Raw genomic sequence first — 22,092 nt, forward strand, 5'->3', positions numbered from 1 at the left:
GCTGCCCAGCTACATGACACAACCTGAGCCTTATCACAAAGTTATACCCAGTCATACAGCTCCTTATCTGTAAGTGCATCCCATTCCCCAGGTTAAACATCACCTTACAGTTATACTTTCATTACAGTCGTTGTTAGGAACATAGAGATGTCTTGCCGTAATGCTGGGCAAAGTTATCAGCCTCTGGAATGTTTTATTACGTAATTTGCTGGGGTTTGAACCCTATAAATTATGGTAATATGAAGAATTTTTCATTTTTGACTCTTCTAAGTGTAGAGGAAGTAGGCTTGCAGGAGGTGTGCCAGAGGGGAGGTGGAGGTGACGTGAGTAGCATGAAGGTCTCCTACAAAGAATGGCTGTGCTCCTCCCCACACAACTGTTAAAGGCAAATCCCTTTGGGTTTTACTTTGATCAACAAAGTTCTGGTCTTGGCAATGGACAAAATAGGAGCAAAGTGAGACTTTAGGCAGGGTGAGGCAGCTGGAGGGAATAATAATTCTGTTATGCAAAATATCCCTGGGTGTGAGGGAAGAAACTCAACAGAAGTATTTTATGTTCATCATCTAATTCCATCTTGTCACGTAAAACTGTCAGGTAACTTAGTGATATTTTGAAGTGTGTGGCCATGTTATAAGACAGCGGTGATGTGGCCTTCTAGAAGACACTTGAGACCCAAGCTTCAGACACAGAAGTGACTTTCCCTTTCAGGTATGTGGTGGGTCCTGGTACACCCAGCTCTGAGGGTGGGAAGGGGAGAGCTACAGGGAAGGTTGGAGGGAAGTGCAAATGGACTGTGAATGGGCTGTAGATCTGCCATGATAAATTAAAGAAGGTGCAGGCAGAAGGATTTTAGCCTCTTTTCCTTAGTCTTTTCTGTCCCTAAGTCTCACTACACCAACTTGAAGAATGTGGGCCAGAACTTTCAGCAGTACCTGCAGAATGTGAGAAACTCAGGTTCCACCTTCAGGCCAAGCTGAAGTACTTGGAGAGGATTTGTTGTGTAAGACTTAACAACTTTTAATTAGGGAACTGGCACGTATTACACCCTCTTTTCCACCCATATGCTGTTGTAGGTGAATCAAGTGAGGAGATTTGGCTTCTCCCAAATTTGTAACATGATCTTACCCTGTGTTCTAGTCTCTTTGTATGTACAAGTTGCATGTAAACTTGGGACTAATGACCATTTCTTTGTAGTTATTATTGATTAAGCTCTCCTCTTTAGTCTCTGGAGGGTAAATTATTTTGGAAAGCTTTACCATCTGTCTGTAATGTGTAATGAAGCTCTTTCATTTGCAAAAGTACCATGCAGGCTGCCACACCATCCCCAGAAACTTCACCCATTATATAAAACTGAAGTATGGCAAATGGGAAAACCAGCCTCAAACATCTGGTGTGCTGAGAAAAAGCAAGAACCTAAAAGTAGTGAGGCTGTAGAAAACCCCAGAAGGGATATCTATCTATCAATATAGAGAAGCAGTGCTTAGTGACATGAGTTAAACACTGAGTGGGTAAATTAGGTTATGGTAGGGTGATTTAGGTTATGGTTGGACTTGATGATCTTCAAGGTCCCTTCCAACCAGGATGATTCCATCTGATTCTATTTGATTCTATTTTATTCTACCCTACCCTATCCTATCCTTTGACTTCTACAGCCTTCAGCAAAACAGCTTTGATAAAAATGAACTGTCTGTGTGTCCATTTTGAGTAGGTACTGGATGACCTTGTGCTTCCTTTATCCTGTTCCACTGAGCCTTTAGCAGAACAACCTTCCCTTCCTCATGAACCTCACTTCGAATCATGAAGTGATTCCTGTCTCCCTGCCTGCAGACTCCTCTATTTCATTTTTCCATTGACATCTCTCCCAGTTTTTTGAGTCACACCATTTCCCTTGTCTTCCCAAATTCTTTTCTTCACTGTTCTTTCCCCCTCCCTTGTCCTCAGGGTCATTACAATAACATCTTTTTTACACCATTGAATGCTCTTCCTCTGTTTTCTGGTCCTCAACCCTGAACTCCCACGGTGGTGTCTCACCACTGAGCCCTTTGGGTTTTGCAGAATAGCTAAAGTCTTGGGGATGGGGAAAAAGGGATTTTTTCAAGGGAAAAAAATCTCCTGTGGTGAATCATTAAGGACTGCTTGTTAGAATGAGTAATTAAAGGACATTTGGAGTCAAATGGTATGTACAATTTGGAGTCAAATGGTCAGTACAAGGCATGAGTAACTGTTGTCTTTCATGGAAATCAGACCTTTGGTAGAAAAAAACTAGTAAGTCAAGGTAGAAAGGCTACTCTCATCTAGGTCTGGTAGCTCTTTCATTTTCCTCCATGCCTTTCCCAAGCTGTGCTACCACAGGTAGGATCCAGGAGGTGACAGCTCCTCTGCTCAGCTTCTCCTGGCTACCAGCCAACCCAGCTCTTGCCTCTTCCATAGGTTTGACCTGTGCTTGACTGCTCTCAGCAGCCAGCTAACGTGATAACCAGGGTGAATAAAGCTCTTTGTAGTGGCTGCTCTCATGTCAGGGAAGTCCTCTTGCTCCTGGAAATCACCACCACTGTTTGCACAATCCCTGGCACCCAGGTTGCTCGGTGACGTGTCACCAGCCACCTCTTGCTGAAGTGCCAGGGGAAAGCCAGGCTGGGAGCCAAGGACAGCCCTCGTGCACGGGGAGGACTCATTCCCCAGCCAGCCCAAAGTCAGCTTGGGCCTTAGGGGTGGACAATTCACCTCCCTGCTGGGGCACGGCCATTTGGGGGAACTGTCATCTTTGGAGAAGACAGTCAGGAATGGCCAGACAGCTCCGTGAGGTTCAGGGCTGCTGAGCACTTGGGCTCAAAGCATTGAGGAAAAGACTGAAAGAGCACTATAAAGTGCTGTCTTGTAGGTATGTCCATAGCACCTCTGTGGCAGGATGTCCAATTGAAGGTGTTCCCAGTGAGGATTAGTAGAGGTGTGGAAAATGAGTGTAGCACAAACCAGAAATACAGGTAAGTGTGTGGTTGAAAGATGATTACAGGCTTCTTTGAGAGCTGGCAACCTTTGCTATAAAAATACCCTCAAGAGGAAGTAAAAGGAAGGACACTGACTAGGAGCTTAAAAACAGGCATTTTGCACTGGCCTGATGCTTTGCTTGAACTCATAATGGGAAAATATGGGCTATGATACTGGGCTTTTTATTTGTGAAGCACTTGAGGATTTAATCAGATTACTACTACTACTGTCATTACTACTACTATTGCTACTACTGCTACTGCTAGTCTTATTATCCATATTGCTATTAATAGTATTACTCTTGAAGCAGATATCTTCCAGAACAGGCATTTCTGAAATGCTAATAATACTTTCATCTGCAGCACCAATATTGTTTAGATTCATGACTGTGCTGTTTAGAGATGGAGCTGGGGTGTGGAAATACTTTCTAAGTCATCCCAGGTCATGTAACACAAATCTTATGCTGTCTATCATAAGAACTGAGCAGAAGGGAACCAACAAAACTTTTTTAGAGGATTTTTGTCTGTTTTTTTTTGTTGTTTTTTTTTTTGATACACTGTTATTTCACATTAATGGGAATCCAGCTGTGTTCATGGGATGCTTCTCCTTGGTGTTAATGCAGTGACACTCATCTGGAATGGTTCTTGTGTAGTATTTTTAGTTGCTTTTGGAAATTGTGCTGGATGCCCATCAGTGAAATGGGTGCTAAAATGGTGTTGAGAATCTAGCTGCTACACAGTGGTCTCTGCCTCAATGCTCAGCTTCAAAAAATTAATATATCAACCCTCAGGTCCATTTCAAGATCACCACATACCATGCAGCACCAAAGGGTTACACCCCAATCAGTGGAATTGTAACATGAAGATAACAAAGTATTCCAGGATGGGCAGGTGGGGGGACTGTCCAGGGCAGAGAGGTGGTAGCAACTGAAAGGAAACCTGGGTTAGAAGTCCTAAGGGAAATTTCTTGCAACTTAAGCTCTACTAGCTAATGGGTTTCTTCTTTTGGTCTGATTGTATGAAAGGAGAGAAGGTCAGCACCCCATTCATGAAGATGGAAGAGGCCCTAATGGCCTGTACAACACACGTGGTTAAGGTGCTGCCACCTACTTCGTGGCATCTAACCATGTTCTACTGACCTGTTAGAAAGGGTCCAGAGAAGGGCCATCAAGATGATCAGAGGGCTGGAGCAGCTCTGCTCTGGAGACAGGCTGAGAGAATAGGGGCTATTCAGCCTGGAGAAGAGAAGGCTCCAGGGAGACCTTAGAGCACCTTCCAGTGCCTGAAGGGGATCCAGGAAAGCTGGGGAGGGTCTTGGGACAAGGGCAGGGAGTGAGAGGACAAGGGGGAATGGTTTTAAACTGAAAGAGGGGAGATTTAGGTGAGATATTAGGAAGAAATTATTCACTATCAGGGTAGTGAAGAACTGGGATGGGTTGCCCAGGGAGGTTGTTGATGCCCCATCCCTGGAGGTTTTTAAGGCCAGGCTGGAGGAGGTTTTATGCAACCTGGTCTAGTGGGAGGGTCCCCTGCTTGTGGCAGGGGGGTTGGAATTGGATGATCTTTAAGGTCTTTTCCAACCTTAATGATTCTGTGATTCTATGGTTCTGTGATTGGAAACCCTTTCACAGGAGTTAACACCGAGTCCTGCCCAGCTGCCACCTTTGCCATGTGTTGGGATGGTCATTTCATCTGGCACCTGAGTCAAAACCATGAACTGGAGGGAAAAGGAGCAGCCTGGAGCAGGGCACAGCACTGCCTGCTGCTACATCCTTCAGACAGCTCAGCTGGGTTAGTCCACAGAGGGTGAGCTGCAGAACCTCAACCCCAGGGCACATCCATCCCTTGACACTTCCCCTTGAGCCATGTCAAACCTGACCCGAATATTTCTGATTAAAAAGATTTCTTCTCTGGGAGGAAATTTTGCTTGAATGAACTGAAAACTCTTGGAGGAATGACACTGCCTGTGTCAAGGGGAATCATCCATAGTTTTCATTTCAGTGATGTTTGATTCTTCTGTTTCGACTTAATTTCAAACTAATCAAATCAAGTTTTTTTTCCTCTGTCTTGGTAAAATTATGAAGAAGCCCCTCGACTCTGCTGAAGTGAAATCTTAGACAAATTGGGGAATCCTCTTTGGGAAAAAAAAATCAGCTTTTCACTCTGTACTGGAAGAAAAACAAAGTGAACCATCTGAATGTTGCCTACAGAAAGGAAATTCCAAGTATCATCTCCATGTAGCAGTGACAAAAAAAATCCCCAACCAGCCAAAAAAAACCCCACCAACCTGTGGCTGTCATAGCATTAGACAGTCTTTATGAGAAAAAAAAAAAAAGAGGGTTTTTTTGCTCATACAAACAGTTATTTTGTGCACAATCTGCACAAACACGTTTCCAGAGTTGTCTGCTACGTCTTGATTTCCCCGGTCAGAAATGTTGCATTATTTTCCTGTGCAGCATCTTTATTTGTCTTACAGATTTAAAAAAAGGGATGTTCTAAAAATAGAAGTGGAGTTTTAAGCTGTTTCGTGACAAACTTGGTATGAATATGGTGTAATCAACAGAACGTTCGTGAGGTTAACCCAAAGGTGCAGTCATGTCTGTGGTATTGTGATGTACTTCTCTACAGGTCTTAGTATTTGTCATTTTGGGTGTTCCTGCCTATCCAGGGATGTTGGGATTAGATGATTTTAAAGGTCCCTTCCAACACAAATCATTCTGTGATTCCTCTGAGAGACAGTTGGACTAGACCCAGTGAGTGTCTCACTTATCAGGGCTTTTCTGGACAGCCATAATTTCTTCCAGAAAAGCCTGGATTAGAAGCTACTAAAGGAGGAAATCATAGCATCGTACAGCTTGTCGGTCAATCAAGCTTTCTCCACACAGGTCAGATTTTGCAGAGGGTGGGTTGCTTTACTTTTTGGTACTTCCCCAGCACATCTGCTCTCCTTGGCAAGCTACACCAGCACGAAGGCTCCTCCAGCACGTGCTCGCAGAGAGCAAAGCTGGGGACAACCTGCTGACCTGGGCCCTACGCTCTGAGAGCTGCTCAACTTGCTGTCTCAGTGCATCTGCTGACACCAATAGGTGTTGGTCTTTGTGTAGTGGTCCTCAACAGGGCTTTTGCTGAGAAAGCTGTGTCCTTTTCTGCCCATGTTGGCCCCCATCTTTCACAATAGTCAGCTTGGTTGGTCCTAAGGGAGACCAGGAGTGCCAGGACCTCTTGGCTGCAGTCTTGTGATGAAGTGAGTTACGTCTGGTGACACAAACTAGTAAAATGACTCAGGTCAGCATCACAGCATCCTTCAGCTGCCTCTGTACAGATGCCATGAGTTCAAGACATCACTTCACCCCCACCATTCAGCACCATCTGAGGGGTGGGTTACATCTGTGCTGAATTGGAAGCGTTAGTGTCTCAGGAATGTCCCTGTGGTCACTTTGAACAACCTGAACTTACAGGGAGGACACTTCATGACAGGCATCCATTGCTTATTTTCTGAAGGCAATGCTCTGGGGACAAAGCTAACAAGCATGGTGTGCTAGGACTTCATCTCACCCCTGCTGAGGAAGTTGTCCCTGATTAATATGGATTAAGTCAGAAGATGCTGAAGAGAAATTGAAATTTTATTTTTTCTTTTGGTTGGAAGACTACATCCAGTTTTCTTTGGTGATGGAGCAGAGCCCAACCAGGAGGACAACTCTGTCTAATTCATAAAACTCTTCAACCAAGGTAGAAAAATTCCCAAGAAGAAAAGTTCCAGAAATCTAGCAAAGCTTTATAATCTTGCACTGTTTTTCAGATTTCCAGGGAAAAATACCTGCTTCCATCTCTAGATATGGTTTGCATAAAAATGCAGTTGAAAAAAAAAAAAAAGGAGTAAAAATTGAGAAGCCCACACGTGGCCATGTGGGATGAAAGTCCCATTGCTTGCCACAATAAACTCTCTGAGAAGTGTTTCCTCCCTTTCACCATGTTTGGAGGTGGCAGAGAAGGCCACCTCCACGGACAGAAACTGCTCTGGTTCTCCCTGAGAAATGAGGCACTGAGGAATGATGTGGGTGTTGCAGCTGCAGGCAGCTCTGGGGCTGCCAGAGGAAATTAAAAAAAAAAAAAAACAACACACACCAAAAACCAATATAAAATAAACTTTCCACTTACCTGCACTTGAAAGGATATAGTGAGAGGGAGTGTTCTCTGTAATCCCAGTGGGGTGACAATGCTCCTCTGGCCCAGGAAGGTGAAAACACCAATATCCAGGGTAAGATAAATTCAAACTCATGCTCTGTGGGCATCTGGCATTGTTGTCACACTTCTGGAAATGCCAATAAAATATGAGGGTCTGATCCCAGTTCAGTGAAAGAAGTGGAGGGTGTTCTACAGCTTCTGATGCAGGTTTGACTCAGGCCCCGTTACACCCAACTAGATGTGGGTGACAAAAACAAGGCAGTTTATTTATGTCTTCCTTCAAATAATGAGGAGAGTGTCCAGTGCACCAAGGGACATTGTTAGACCCTCCTGTTTGGTGAGAGTGAGATTGTATCTGGGATATGGTGTCTGGTTTTGGCTGAAGAGAAGATAAGGCTTCATCTGGAAGGGACCTACAACAATCATCTAGTCCACCTGCTTGACAGCTTCAGGCCAGACCAAAAATTATTAAGGGGATTCTCCAAATGCTTGTTGAAGTCTGACAGGCTATAGACATTGACCACTTCTCTAGGAAGCCTGTTCTAGTGTTTAACCATGCTGTTGGCAAAGAAGAGTTTCCTAATGTCCAGTCTAAACCTTCCCTGATACAGCTTTGAACCATTCCTATCACCGGATACCAGGGAGAAAAGATCAGCACCTCCTTCTCCATTTCTCATGAGAACTAAAGGATGTTCAGGGTCCTGATCAGCATTACCTGTGAGGAGATACTGAGAGAGCTGGGCTGGTTTAGTTTGACAAAGAGGAGCCAAAAGCCTTGGTAATGCCAGTTAATAAACCCAGGGGCTGTTCACAGCCACCAACTGCATTTTAGGGACGTGATGATGGTGTTAGGAGGACCTGTTCACTCAGAGGGTGATGAAGCACAGAATAGGCCACTGGAGAGGTGCCTGAGTCCCTTCCCTGGCAAGATGTCAGGGCTTGGCAAGAGAAAACCATGGCCAACTTGATCTAGTGCCAGTGACAGTCTCACTTCGAGCAGGAGGGTGAACTAGATCCCCAAAGATCCTTTTCAGCCAGTGTAGATATGAAATTCTTTCAGCCAAAGACTCAGATTAGTTAAAGAGGAGAGTGTTTTTAATAACAGTTTAAATAGCATCGTTGCAGGATCAAGTTGCTCACATGTCAGATGTTGTGCAAAGTGGAAAACAATCCTTAGTTACGTAGCCAAATTCCAGCAATTTCCTGACCTTAATTCCTCCAGCTCTGCTCAGCTTAACTGTGGGAAGTGACCAGCAAAGCAAGGTGTTTTCATCACATGGTTCCATGCAGTGGCTTGAGACAAGTCCAGTTATCACTGCATAAAAGTTTATAACTCAGATAACTTACTTTATCTGAGGTTTTCTGGGGAGATGTTGTGGTGCTTTTTGAGATACAGATGCAATGGTAATAATTGCTCTCTGTGTGAGAGGAGAAATGACCATGGAGAGAGAGCAATGAAGCAATGCTGGTCAGCAGGGCAGGCAGCAATATGCAACGTTATATACGTCATTGTTTCATTCTGCTAATTCTGAAATTATGATCTTGGACAAAGATGAAGAAAGCAGAAGGAAGAGTAGCAGCAGCTGCTGTGAGTCATGAGAAATGTGGATTTAAAGGAGACCTGCCTGGACAACTTGCTAGCAGGCCTGCAGAGACCCATTGGTACATGCAGAAGACCTCCAGAGGTCAAGGGAGGTTTTTCTGCCTTCGGTAGGGTGTGCTGGGCACAGCTGCTGAGAAGGCAGAGGGTACCTCACCCTGCTGTGGACCTCTTTTGAGTCAAGAGAGATGTTCACCATGTGGGTGCACTCAGCATCCCCCAAGGGTGGTACAGCTCTGGGAGGCAGGAGGCTTCAGCTGATGTGTGGGCTGTGTGATGGCAGCTGGACTTCACTGATGTAGGAACCCACATGCCAAGTGTGGCCCAGAGTGAGGACCAGGAAAGATGTGGGACTGGGTGGTCACCAATTGAGCTTTTGGAGAAGAGGGCCTCACTGGGCCAGGAGAAGCCCAGTCCTTCCCACAGTTCTTCCAGATCCGTAGTTGTCCACAAATCAATATCTCTTCAGCAGGAAAGCAACTGTGGAAAAGACTGGCCACTCTGGCAGCTCAGCAGGGGCACTAAGAGGCAGCACAACCCTGTCTCCAGAGTTGAAATACCCTTTTGCTCTTCACCCTTCCTCTTTGATGGGTGCAGTATGAGTGCTTGCTGAGTAATGTTGTGCTGCTTAGAATGGACCTGGAGCCAAGGGATCTGCCAAGTAATTCATTTAACTATATTCAGCCTTTATTCTCTTAAAGTTTTTCTCTCCCAAAAGCCAAGCTTCTCTTCCTGCCAAAAACAGACTAATGGTTTGCTGGGTTGGCCCAGGTCCGGGAGTCATGTAGATCCCTGGCAAGTTCCCATTCCTTTTGCAATTTCTGGTAGTGTCTGGTCAAATGTAATTTTTCTGCTTAAAGAGCCCCACATCTGTGTGTTACACCAAGAGACTGAGAGCAGCAGGAAGCATCTGCAGGACTCTTCATTATCCACAGGGCAAGGGAAAGAAACCATGATGGGAAATGTCATAGGACCTTCAGGTCCTGCCTCTGATATTAATGACAAAGTTAACGTAACGCAGTATCGAGTGGGTTGCTGGCTGTTCCTCTGCATCTTTAATTAAAGTGAAGATTCTCCTGTATCTACTATTTCCTTCCCTTTGGAAAGGGAAGGAGGTGTTTTAGAGCACCGTGGTTGTGGTGGAAGGCGTCAGAAATTAGACACTGCGGCTCACAGGCATGTCTGAACACACTGGGAGCTGGGAATGAGCAAGATCTGCAGTGTGAGGACGTCACTGTGCTGATGGGAGATTATGTTAGTTGTTTGTTGAGAAGCCAGGCATAAGTGGGGAGTGTGGAAAATGTAAGGCAAAATGGTTTAGCTCCTGGGCTTTTGTGGTCTTCCCTCTGGTGCTTCTCACCTCCCTTCCTTTGTAATGGAGCTGCTTGCTCAGTTTCAGGAGAAAGTGACAAAGATGGTATCACTGTCTTCTTTGTCATATTAAAAAAAGGCTGAAAGAGAGAGAACACATTTGATCATCCTCTGAGCAGAGTGAAGAGCAATTACTGGCTCATGCCTCACAAGATACTGAATCACAGAATCACAGAGTATTTTGAGATGGAAGGGACCTTAAAGATCATCGAGTTCCAACTCCCCTGCGTGGGCAGGGACACTCATTCTCTCATCACTTTTTGCTTTAAGCAGAGTAATACCTGGTCACTTCCAATGTTACTATATCAGGGATACAGGGCTCCTCATTGCTTGTGTTCAAACACATCTTCCACCTACACAAGACTTGGTCACATGCCTCCTTCCATCTCTGAGATGATCCCACCACTCAGATGGATTTGCAGGGTCCTCTCCTGGATGGAGTGCAAGTTGTCATTCAAACCTTGCTGTGGAGCTGTGATAAGCTTGGGCTGCCTCGATGCCTGGTAATATATCTATACAATCACTGCTCTGTGGTCTGCCTTGAGACATTTCTTCCCATTCTTCACCCAAGTGTTTCATTGTGTAAGTCAGAGCTTGGGATGTTTGTTGGTTTGCCTGGAAACCCACAGCATTTCTTTTGGAACCTTCAATTGGTAACGAGGATTTGCCACTTAGTCTTGTGGCTCCATTAGACCCACCATGTCTGATGGAAGGCTCAGGGGACAGGGTCCAAAAAGCTCTTCCCTTGCCCCTGTGGAGAGCCACAAAAGTGAAAGGAGAAATGCCAGCATTCCCAAAGGAGTTTTCTGGGTGGTGGCATCTGGCTCATCAGGGGAAAGGAAAGGGAAAAGCACAGCTCTAGGGGTTTCCCCCTCCTCACCACAGCCTTGCAATGCCAAGGCCTGACTGGAATGAAACCCAGGCTGGGTGACTTCATTAGTGACTTGCCACAAACAAACCCTGTGCTGAACTGGTGGTGGCCCAGCCCAGAATGGGCTCAGGGAGCTGGTCAGGTTGGAACCTGATGATCTTTAAGGTCTCTTCTAACCTTAACCATTCTATGATTCTATATCCCTTTTCTGGAATAAAATGCAAAATGAAAGGTCAAGGAAAGTAATGAGAATGATGCTTGTAATGAAGCAAATGAATCAATGCACAAATATTGTTTACAAGGTTGAGGGTATTTGTCAGTTCCAGGGAAAGCTGGTTGAGAGTCTGTTCAGTGCTTGTGATTGCTTAATACCTGTGATTGTCCTTTCTTAACATTTTCTAGAAAATAATTAAAAGAGGATTTGAAAGACTTTTCTTTATATGACATCAAAAATTATTTTCAAGCATAAGGTTAGATTTTTTTTTTTACTATTCCTTCTGTCTCATTATATTGAGTCCTAACTTCTCCTACCCCTCATGTCAAGATTAAATTAAGTAAACAGCAATATTCTGAAGATCAGAAATAATTTTTAGATAGCAGCATTTTGAACAGAGGAAAGCACTGCAATTTAGCTTTCAGCCTAAAAAGAATAGTGAACATCAGCAAAATTAAACTTCACAAAACTTGTCCTAGTGGTTTGTCCTTGGATGGTATCTCTTTATTTGTGGTTGGAGTGCATAACCCAGTGTGCAATGTATGGTTGAACTGTCTCCAAATTAAGTCTGAGCTGCCATGCTGGATTAGTTCTGCTTTCACTGTATAGTATTTGGATCCTGATCCATGATACTGTGGGAACTGTCTGTACCACTTTGGTCCCAGGGACTGTAACCCAAGGGGGGGGTTCATCCATATCCAGTACTGACAACTTGCCCTTGGAAGCCTTCTGTGCCTTCTGCAATTGCATCTGTCATGGTTTTAAGTTGCTCTGTCATTGCTGTAATTTTAGAATGTCTATTTGATGACATAGAGCTAAAGGAATGTCAGGTATGTTTCATTGTGGATCAGGAAACATAAACCTCAGATAAGGTACAGGCAGATGTTTTCATAGCTGGTAGCTCATTTTGTGCAAGTCCTTTTAGGGGATATTGAGGACAAGAATTCACTTCAAGCAGTGCTTGTGAGAATGGAGAGAGCCTAAAACGGTTGCCCATGACTGCCAGGGCTTGCAGAGCACAGATTTACATGTTGAATGTGGATTTTTTGGCTGGATCCTGAGTCTGGCTGTGATGTCTTGTGCTGTCAAAACATGGCCTGAGATAAAACAGAATACAGGCAGCAGGATACAGGGTCAGATCTGGTGAGGGATGGGAAGGAAAAGGAAACTTTAATACGGGTCAGGGAAACATCTGCCTGCAGATGAGCCTGGCTAGCCATGCTGCCTGCCTTGGAGCAGCATCACTGCTCCCAGGATCTTTCCTAGATAGCTCCAGCCTCGTGCTGGGAATGGGGCTTGTCACACCCTCACCCCCAGCACCCAGCACTGTGATTGCCTGATGGCAGCACCAGGCCCCAGACAAACTCTGCCCTCAGGTCGGGATGGGCACAGGCATCCTAGGACAGTGGCAGAGCTGGGAATGAACAGGAATATTGTATTTTTTAAAAGCTGCTGTTCAAATATCAGCAAGTTTCTAAGAAACCTGAATATTCACTGGTTTGGCCTCCTTGGAAAACCCCAACCAAAATCCATCCTGAACTCTAGCAAATGAAAAGATCCACCTTTTCAACTTGCAAAATGATTTTCTTCTTTCTTTAGCTCCTGGAAGAGTTTCTCCAAAGCAGAGGAAGCAGGCAGCTGTATCCCAGTGCCCTTCTGCTGAAGGGTTTCTGTCTGTCCCCATTTTTGAGACAGGGTCCCTTGCAGTTCTGTGGTGCCAGGGATGAAGGTGGCAGCAGGTGACTGGCACCAAGCAAATCCCCAGGGGAGAGAAATGTACTTGGGACAATGGGAAGAGGAAGCTCTGGTCAGCACCTTGCACTTTCTGCCTTTCTGTGTGGTGAAGGAAAATAGCCAAGAAAAGGCCTGGAAGATTTTTTTCTAGGAATTTCTACATTTTAAAGAGAGGAATCAGAGCAGAGTGAGGCATAGCTGGAAAATCAGCATGAATGTAAGGGTGAGTACTCTCTGTGCTGCTTTGCTGACTGATGCTGTGCCAGGCTCTCTTCCAAGGGGATGATTTGCAAAATCTGGAAGGGATGAGTATCACCTCCTCTGGGCAATCACACAGTGAGGGGTTTTCCAGAGACCTCCAATAACTAGGCACAGTAAATGCTGAAATTTAAAAGTCACTCCTGATTGTTGAAGGAGTGTTTGCAGCTCTCCAGAGCTTCTCCCATCACCTTCAAATAAAAATAACCAAATCAAATAATAGAAGCCTAATGATTAGACCTGCAGGGACAGAGCTACAGGACCTATTAGACTTAGAGGGATGAGGCATTCTTGTTCCCTGGGGAGAAAGCAGTGATATTTGCAGGATCAATCCTTCCAGCATTGGAGTTGTCCTGGGCCACCCCACATAGCAGCTCCCAGATTTGGTTTTCAGTGCTTAGCTCCTTGCTTAGTTCTTTTGGGATGTTCAGAATAAAACTATTAAGAAGGAAGCTTCTACTTTGCAGCCAAGGGGAGGGACATCCCAGCAGGATGTTTAACCATTCTCAATTCTTGTATTAATTAACAGGAATTTTGGCAGCAGGGCTGGTTTGTTGGTGGCAGCTGGAAGCAGAACTTTGCACCTGTGTCCTCTGGGCAGAGCCAGAGCCCCTGGATATTTGGTGTTAGTGTCTTGGTCTTTCTGTGGTTTTGAGTAGAAAGTCCAGCCTGGTCTTAGCAACTTCTGCTGATAAGGGTTTCGGTGAAACTAGTACTTTTCAGAAAAAAAAAAAAAAGAGGAAAAAAATGTGGCTTTGTTGAAAAAAATTGTGGCTTGTGCTTTCTGGGACATTGGTTTTCTTTGTGGGGCTGAGCCCTAAAGGTTTTGGGAAAAAGAGGAAAAAAACCCACCTACTTCCCATTGGTTGTATGCAATATCCCTTTTTTTTTTTTTTTTAGCATAATCTATTTATTTTGATTCTCAGTTGGGTAATTGCTGGCACAGAGTTCAGAAATAGGTGGTTTTCTTCCCCTTTGGAGCCTGTTCTTCCAGGAAAAAATAGGATTGTGAATGTGTGCATGTATTCAGCAGAACAGGTCCCCATCAAACAGGGATGTTGCATGTGAGTAGGCTCAGAATATTTTCCAGTTCTGGAAGATAAATCTGCTGCAACATAAGAACTTCTAAAATCTATTAAGGCAAAGACTTCCTTGCTGTGAGAAGCTAGAATTTCCCCAGATGATGTGTTGTTATCACTGTTACTCAACACATTCATTTTGCCATTTGACAGGATTTGGGTCCTATGGTCAAGAACAAATAGAAACCTTTGGAATGTGTAAAACCAAATTCTCTGAATTATTAAACAAGGTGATAAAGGAAGTGCATGTCTCACATGCACTTTAGTTTGTGTGCTGTTTGTTTCCAGATCTTTCCTCCCCATATTTGCCACCTCGTTCTGGTGGATGGCTCAGAGAGCAACAGGTGGAATGGTTTGTAATTCAAACAAGGATTTGTTTGGATTGCACCTCCAACAAGGGATGCGTGAGTCATTTTTTGCTTTGGGAACACAAAATGGAAAGCCAGGCAACCGCTGTGTCACTCTGATAGAAAGGCCATAAATGAAAAAGCAAAACAAAAGCAAAAGGACCTGTTTCTCACACCCTTCACATTTCTGGATGATTAGTCAGCGGTTCTTGCGCTTCGGGAAGTTTGAGCGTCAAGGCTTTAATGTGATCTTTAAGTGTGATGGGGTGTTGATCTGCATATAGCATGTTAAGGAGACCTGGGACATCCCATGTCAGAGCTCTGGGTGGTCTGCAGGGGTGGCAGGGGGGGTGGGATGCTGCCTGGGGACACGGGCTGGCCTGTCCCCTGGGGTGGCTGTGCTGCCCACTGCGGGCCCTGCGATAGTGGCTCTTGGTTTTGTCTCAGGCCGCCCAGTTTTGCTTCCCCCTGCAACACATCCACTGGCTTTACTTCATCTTTTAAAAGGATCAGTCTTCTAGCTGGCAGTGTCTAATAAATGCTGCTGATTAAGCATATCCTTGACAATCCATAACATTTCACAATAAATCATATTTTTGTTTGGTTACAGTCCTACGGGTGGTAAAGCTCAGACTCCAGTAAAAAATAATATATTACCTTTTGACTTGTACACAGCAGATACCTCATAGGGTAGATAATTTATAAAGCTGCTTTCTAATTATCTTTTACAATAAGGAAGTGACTTTATCTTATCTAAACAGAATTTAATATAAGAGGAGTAGTAGAATGAGTCATATCTGTTGTGTTTTTGTTTTCATATGCAGACTTATAGTTGCTACAGTTTCATTTATCAGCTGTATGTATTTGTTTTTTAATCAGTTAAAGATTTTTTTAAAAGAATTCTTTGACTCATCAATGCCTGTTGTCCTTTGAGTGACTTATGTATAGTGTCATGACCCAGAATTGCTCAGGCACCTAAACTCGTGCACTGGGGCTGTTCCTGTATCTAAGTGTTCTTAAAAACACTCAAGTATTGAAGTGGCCACATATTTTCAGAGTCTTTTGGTTGCAATGAAACACCTGCTTGAAGGTGAGGTCTGCACTGAGAAGGTGGGTGAAAGTACCAAGCACTTCCTGGGACTGAATTCCAAAACTTCAATTAGTGTTAAACTAAAAGCTTGCCAGCTTTACATCTTCATACAGGCATTTTATCCTCATCTGAGAAAAACAAAAACTTGCCCAGCTCTGAAAGATCCTGCTAACTTTCTGCAAACTTCTGTGCATCTGTGAAATGAAGCTCTTCTACATTTTCAGGGCCAGATCTGCCTCTCACCCCCACCCTAGAACACCAAAAGCCCTGTGGTGCTTTCAGTTGTCTTTACTCAGACGCCGCTGACCCAAGAGCAGCACAGAGTTCTGCTGCAGTCTGAGCTGTCCATCAGGGGACCAACCACCAGCCCCCAGGTGTGTTCCAGATCACAACACATTTCACAGAATCACATTGTCAGAGTTGGAAGGGACTAGAGATCATCTAGTCCAACTCTCCTGCTAAAGCAGGATCCCCTGGAGAACATTACCCAGGCCTGCATCCAGGTGGGTTTGGAATATCTCCAGAGAAGGGGACACCACAAGCTCCCTGGGCAGCCTGTCCCAGGGCTTTTTCACCCTCATCGTAAAAAGTTTTTCCTCATCTTTAAGTGGAACTTAAACTTCCCACATTTCAGCTTGTGCCTGTTGCCTCTCATCCTGTCACTGGGAACTACTGAAGGAGTCTGGCTCCATCCTCCTTGCACCCATCCTTCAGATACTTAGAGGCATTAATAAGGCCTCCCCTCAGCCTTCTCTTCTCCAGGCTGAACAGTTGCAGCTCTTTGAGCCTTTCCTCATAGGGGAGATGCTCCAATCCCCCAATCACCTTTGTTCCCCTCTGCTGGACTCTCCAGTAGCTCTCTTGAACTGGGGAGCCCAGGACTGGTTGCAGTTTTCCATCTGTGGCCTCACCAGGGCAGAGTAGAGAGGGAGAATGACCTCTCTTGACCTGATGGCCACAGACTTTCTCATGCACCCCAGGATTCCGTTTGCCTTCTTGGCAACAGGAACAGATTGCTGACTCATGGATAGCTTACTATCTAGCAGGACTCATAGTTAAACTGGAGTCCTAAGCACAGGAAAGACATGGACTTTTTGGAGTGAGTCCAGAGGAGGCCAAAAAGATGATCTGAGGGCTGGAGCAGCTCTGCTAAAGGGCAAAGGCTGAGACAACTGGTGTTGTTCAGTCTGGAGAAGAAAAGGCTTTGGGGAGACCTTACAGTGGCCTTTCAATACATGACAGGGGCCTCTAAGAAGGACAGAGACAAACTTTTTAACAGGGCCTCTAGTGACAGGACAAGGGTGATGGTTTTCAATGAATGAACAGAGATTTAAACTAGACATTAGGAAGAAATTTTTTAGAGCAAGGGTGGTGAAACACTGGCCCAGGCAGCCCAAGCATGGGGTAGGTGCCCCAGTGCTGGAAACCTTCCAGGTCAGGTTGGATGGGGCTCTGAGCAACCTGATCTAGCTGAAGATGTCCCTGCTCATTGTGGGGAGGTTGGGCTGGATCACCTTTAAAAGCTCCTTGCAACCCAGACCATTTGATGGTTCTATGATTCTATAAATCAGCCCAAATGTCACTTCCTTGGCCTCTGGACTTTAGTAACAGACCAACTAGACCTGTATGTGTATGTTTCCATGACCCTTGCAAGGATCCATGTTCCCTGCAGCTCCCTGCCTGAGCAGGTGGTCCAAAGGTCTCCTGTGCACCAGCATCAGCTGAACTCCCTGTAGGATCAGGATTGTACCCACATCTACCTGGAGACATGCTCTGTGAGACATCTGGAGGTGATTAAAGACACACTGGCTTGTGAATCAGATGTGTTTATTCAGGAAAACACCCATATCCGAATCTTTCAATTCCAATAATTAACACAGAATGGTTTCATTTCACATGATACAATTATTTTGACATTTCACATGGCTAAAGCCCCCAGTGAACTGTCTCAGAACACAGGTTTCTACATGAAAATCATTCCCTTTAAATATAAAGGCTTTGCTATTCTGCACACAGTTCTGCTTGCCAGGGGCAAAAGTTCTGCTCTTCTGCCACTGTCAAGCTGGAGGAACTTGGTGAAGCCCTTGGAATGACGTTCATATAAAGTATCAAAAGAACTGCAAAAAATCATCATTTTAAAGCATTCAACTTAAATTCTTCCTCTAAACCATTTAAAAATACCTGTTTCCAGATTATTGCATTTGCCAATACTCACATCCTTGGAGTTGGAGCTTCTGTAGTGCTCATTGGACTGTCCAAATAGGTTCTTTTGGTGGTTTTTTTTCCCTAATTCTTCACAATTTTTTGGTTTTCTTCCTCCCCTCTCCCCTTTATATTTTATGTGCTTTTGCCATCCATTCTTATGCAGAAATAGAGACTGAATAATCAAAGCAAATTGAGGAAGAAGCAAAATAACAGGAACACTAGGAAATTGAAAAGAGGTAAACTGAAGGGATGAAAAAAGAAGTCAAATATTTACTTAACTGTTTTAGATGAGAAAATAGTCACTTCAAAACCCCAATATTGAATTGGTGCCTAATTCCAAAATATCATTGTTCCTGTATCAGTTCTGGACAAGTCAAAGAAATAGGTGCTGGTGGGAATGAAAATTATCTAAGCAGGAAAATCTGAATTTTTTGCATTCATAAATCTAATAACTTTGTTGGCATCTGTGTTTTACCTTACAAACGTGTTCTCCTGGGGAGCCATGAGCTTCCCACAAGCCTCACACAGCCTCAAAGCACAGGCAGGTGTGCAAAGTGTCCATAAATTATAAATCCACAGATTAAATGATCTTTTATTGATCAGGAATTGAAGGAGGCTGCTCAGCCTGAGGACCCAGTGGCTGGAGAGAGTCAAGCCTCCCTCAGTAGTAGATGATGTCTTATCTAGGCAGCTATTTTGGGTGCTCTGACTCAGCTCTCAAGGTTCTTGCTTCACACTGGCTACAAAGGGAAATAAGGAGCCTAAATTTAGATGTTGTGAACGTAGCTGAAGGGAAATGGTGGGCCAATACTACAGGATATGGCATCTCAGGAAAAACTGATGATTTTACCCATGGTGTACAACCTCCTGCTCTTACAACAGAGGTGGCTGCTGCCAGCAGCAAGGCCTTGGTCTGGAGATGGGGCTGAAGGTTCTGGCACTGATCAGATGTTGGCCCTGGGGACTCTCCACAAAAGCACCTGAGTTTCAGAGCCTGCCATGCAGCCTGTCTTTGGTCTCTATGTCTCTATCTTCCTCCACCCCAAATCTTCAAGCTCCTGGATAAGTCCTGGAAACAGAAATTGGGAATTTAAACCACTGCAGCTGAGCTGCCCTGAAGGTTTGGATCAGGGCTGCAGATCATACTTTTCCAAATCATTTTTCCAAGACTCTGTCCCTCCCAGTCCATCATACTTGCTTAAAACTGAGCTCATTATAGCAACAACAACAACAAAAAACCAAGGCTGGAAGAGGTTTTGAGGTCACTGGGTGTAACTCTTGCTGTCACACATGTTGCTCATCAGAATTTTCATTTTTACAGTTATTCCTCTTGCAGAAGCTGTTTTGCTTTGTGGTTTTCCTTTGCTATTAACACCAAACACAAGTTGTATCACTTCCAATTTTGCAGTCCTGTCATAAGGCTCAGTTAGAAGTCTAGAAAAGCAAAGACTGCCTTTTTATTTTGCTTTTTGGTTGGCTAATTGTGCTGAGTGGTCCATTTCTTACTCTAACTGCAGGATAAGGTGCTTGAAAACAAATAGAACTGCTTGTAAGTCTTGTATCTAATAGCATGAGGGAAATCATAATATTAATTTAAGAGGATGAGCAAGTGGCTGAATCTTTTGTAGCCTGCTTCTTGCTCTCCAGAGGAATTTGGGTGCATAAGAGGAGGACAGGAGTGCAGAAGATCAGTGCAGCAGTGATCCCAGAGTGAGGAGAGGACTGCTGTGCAGTTTTGGGTAGCACACAGTCCCTCCCCAGGACACAGTGATAGGTTTCTCTCTAAGCAAACGTGGTATTTCTTCCCTCTGGGAAGTCCTGAAGAAAAAAAAAAAATATGGGAGTTTTGCATTCACTTCTGGTTTTATTCAAGCCCCTTGATAAGCACTTGACTAACCTAAGTAGTCACTCTCTGTCAGATAAGCCATGACCTAATTTTCCTGTCTGAGCTGTGAGGGGTTTGGGCTCAGGCTGGTTTCATGGGAAAGTCTAATTGCAACCCTGGATTCAAAGTCTGTGGTGAAGTTCAGATCCAACTCTGTCATCTCTGATATTAAACATGATCTAATTTTGGTTTGCTGTCCTGGGTGAGCTTGGATGGAAATGTATTGCTTTAATGTGACATCTCTTGAAGTCCCTCTTTTAATGCAGTGAACAGCAGCCAGAAAGTAAAGCAAATCATCTGCTTGCTTTTTTTTTTTTCCTGCCAACCCAGTTTACAAATAATGACATATATTAACTCCTGTAGATGTTTCTTAGCCAAGCAGAAACCAAGTTAGAGGTGCAGCTTTTTTGGTGTCTAAGAAGGGCTGAGGAACCTCAGCAGAGCAGCCGTGCTGGTGAGACTGCTGGTCCTTCCTGCTCCTGGTCAGCCCAGCAACGGAGCAGATGGGCAGAAAGTCACACGTTGGCCACAGCTGAGGACAAGGGGAGATGTTTTCAAAACTTCTCTGTTGACCTCAGTGCTTGCCCTAGTGCCCAACTTCTCCTGGACTGAGCCCTGTGGTGGGGAACCAGGGCAGGGTCTGGAGGTCTGAGGTGCTCCTCAGGAGAGTGAGGACCCTCCTGCAGAAAAGCTCAACTGCTGCAAAGCATGAAGGGGCAACCCTGGGAACAGGTTGTTCCCTGGAGCACGTTGCTGTTGGTGTTGCTGAAAAGAGGTGGCATCATGTAAAGGATCAGCCTGGATTTTTTTGTTTTCCAGGCCAGGGTTGTTATCAAAACCAACCTGCTTTGAAAAAAAACCCTAGGAAATAAGAGAAAGAAAAAGGATGAAAGCCTGAAGTGACTTGGAGCCTGCAGAAAGTGTGGAGACAGCTGCTTGGCTCAAGCCTTGTTTCAGAGAAAGCTATTTAACATTTTTATAACTGATGGTAAAATTGCTCACTATTCATGGGCTCTCTTTATGGCTATAATATATTCTTATTTCTCAGAGGTGATGGAGGAGAGGCCAGATTGCTTTCTCCTGTGGTATTAAAAAGCCTGGGGCTGAAAAGCTCAGCACTGCTTGGTCAGGATTTTCTCCATCTGGCAAAAGAACAGAATAAAATAATCCTGTGCAGAGAGCTGCTTTATTTATTTTTTAAAATAATGGTCTTTCTCTTTCAATTCAAAGCCTTCAGAGAAAGGTGGGGAGAGGGGGGGGATGTGTAAGTAAACGAATTTTTTCATCCATTAGTTGCCTTTTCTGTATTCAGGAGCCCTGATTCCTGACTACCAGCCTTGTTTAAACCTCGTTGGGCATTAGTTGTGCGTGTCGAGGTGGAGGCAGAAGTTAAAAACCCTCATCAGAGACATGAAAAATTCAAAAGGTCCAGAGGGGTGAGGAGATCCCAGGGGAGGTTACAATGTCATAGGCTGGGCAAGCTGGCTCTTATAAAAATACATTTATTTTCTTTGATGGAAAGGAAAGAAAGAAAACGTGGATATAATTTTCTCCTTTTCTTTCCCCCAACTATGAATAGTAAAAGGATTTTTTTTGGTTTTCATTAATGTGTCTCAAAACATTGAGGCATTTCTAGGCACTTCTAGCAGTGAATCACACCACTTGCTCACCACCCTTTTCAAGTTCCTTGTGTATTTTGGAATCATCTGGTCAATAGGATGACACCTCACCAATAAGGACTGTGAGTTGCTGGTGACAAAACACAAGCAGGAAATTATTATCAGGAGTATTTTAAGTGTGCTAACACAAGCTAAACTCCCTCAGTTGACAACATCAATTGAGTTTGAAAAATAAAACACTTACAGAGTTTCTGAAACCAAAAACTAAATCTGTGACTAAAGGTTTTGATGGGAACAGTTCTTCAGGCTCTAGTCATGGAAAGGAAAGGACGGGTTACCAAGGGGGAAAACCTGAATATCAGTGAAAATGGAGCTTAGTAGGATCTTAAGGATGAAGGAAAAGAGAAGAGAGTGAACTGGCACCAGCTTTTGTAACTTTTTGGTCCCTTCACTCCCCACACTGTATGAATTACATTTCAAGTAGATGCCTGTGTTACTACAACTCACAGAATGAGAGGGATGGAGAAGACCATTTTATCCCTCATTATCCAAGCCTGCTGGGAAGCCAAAGAAGCTCCAGTGACATCTGTCCTCTGGACTGTTTAGACACCGCAGCTCTCAGCTGGGGACCAGGTCTGAAACTGTCT

General features: G+C 44.4%; 1 non-coding gene across 1 annotated transcript; it reads left to right on the top strand.

Moving 5' to 3' along the window:
* Positions 1 to 3,998: 3,998 nt before the first annotated feature.
* LOC127392741 (U6atac minor spliceosomal RNA) lies at positions 3,999 to 4,123 on the top strand. The gene has a single exon (XR_007891328.1). It is a non-coding gene; the product is annotated as a U6atac minor spliceosomal RNA (small nuclear RNA).
* The last annotated feature ends 17,969 nt before the right edge of the window (positions 4,124 to 22,092 follow it).

Source organism: Apus apus, chromosome 19 (genome assembly GCF_020740795.1).
Source record: "Apus apus isolate bApuApu2 chromosome 19, bApuApu2.pri.cur, whole genome shotgun sequence".
Classification (NCBI taxonomy): domain Eukaryota; kingdom Metazoa; phylum Chordata; class Aves; order Apodiformes; family Apodidae; genus Apus; species Apus apus.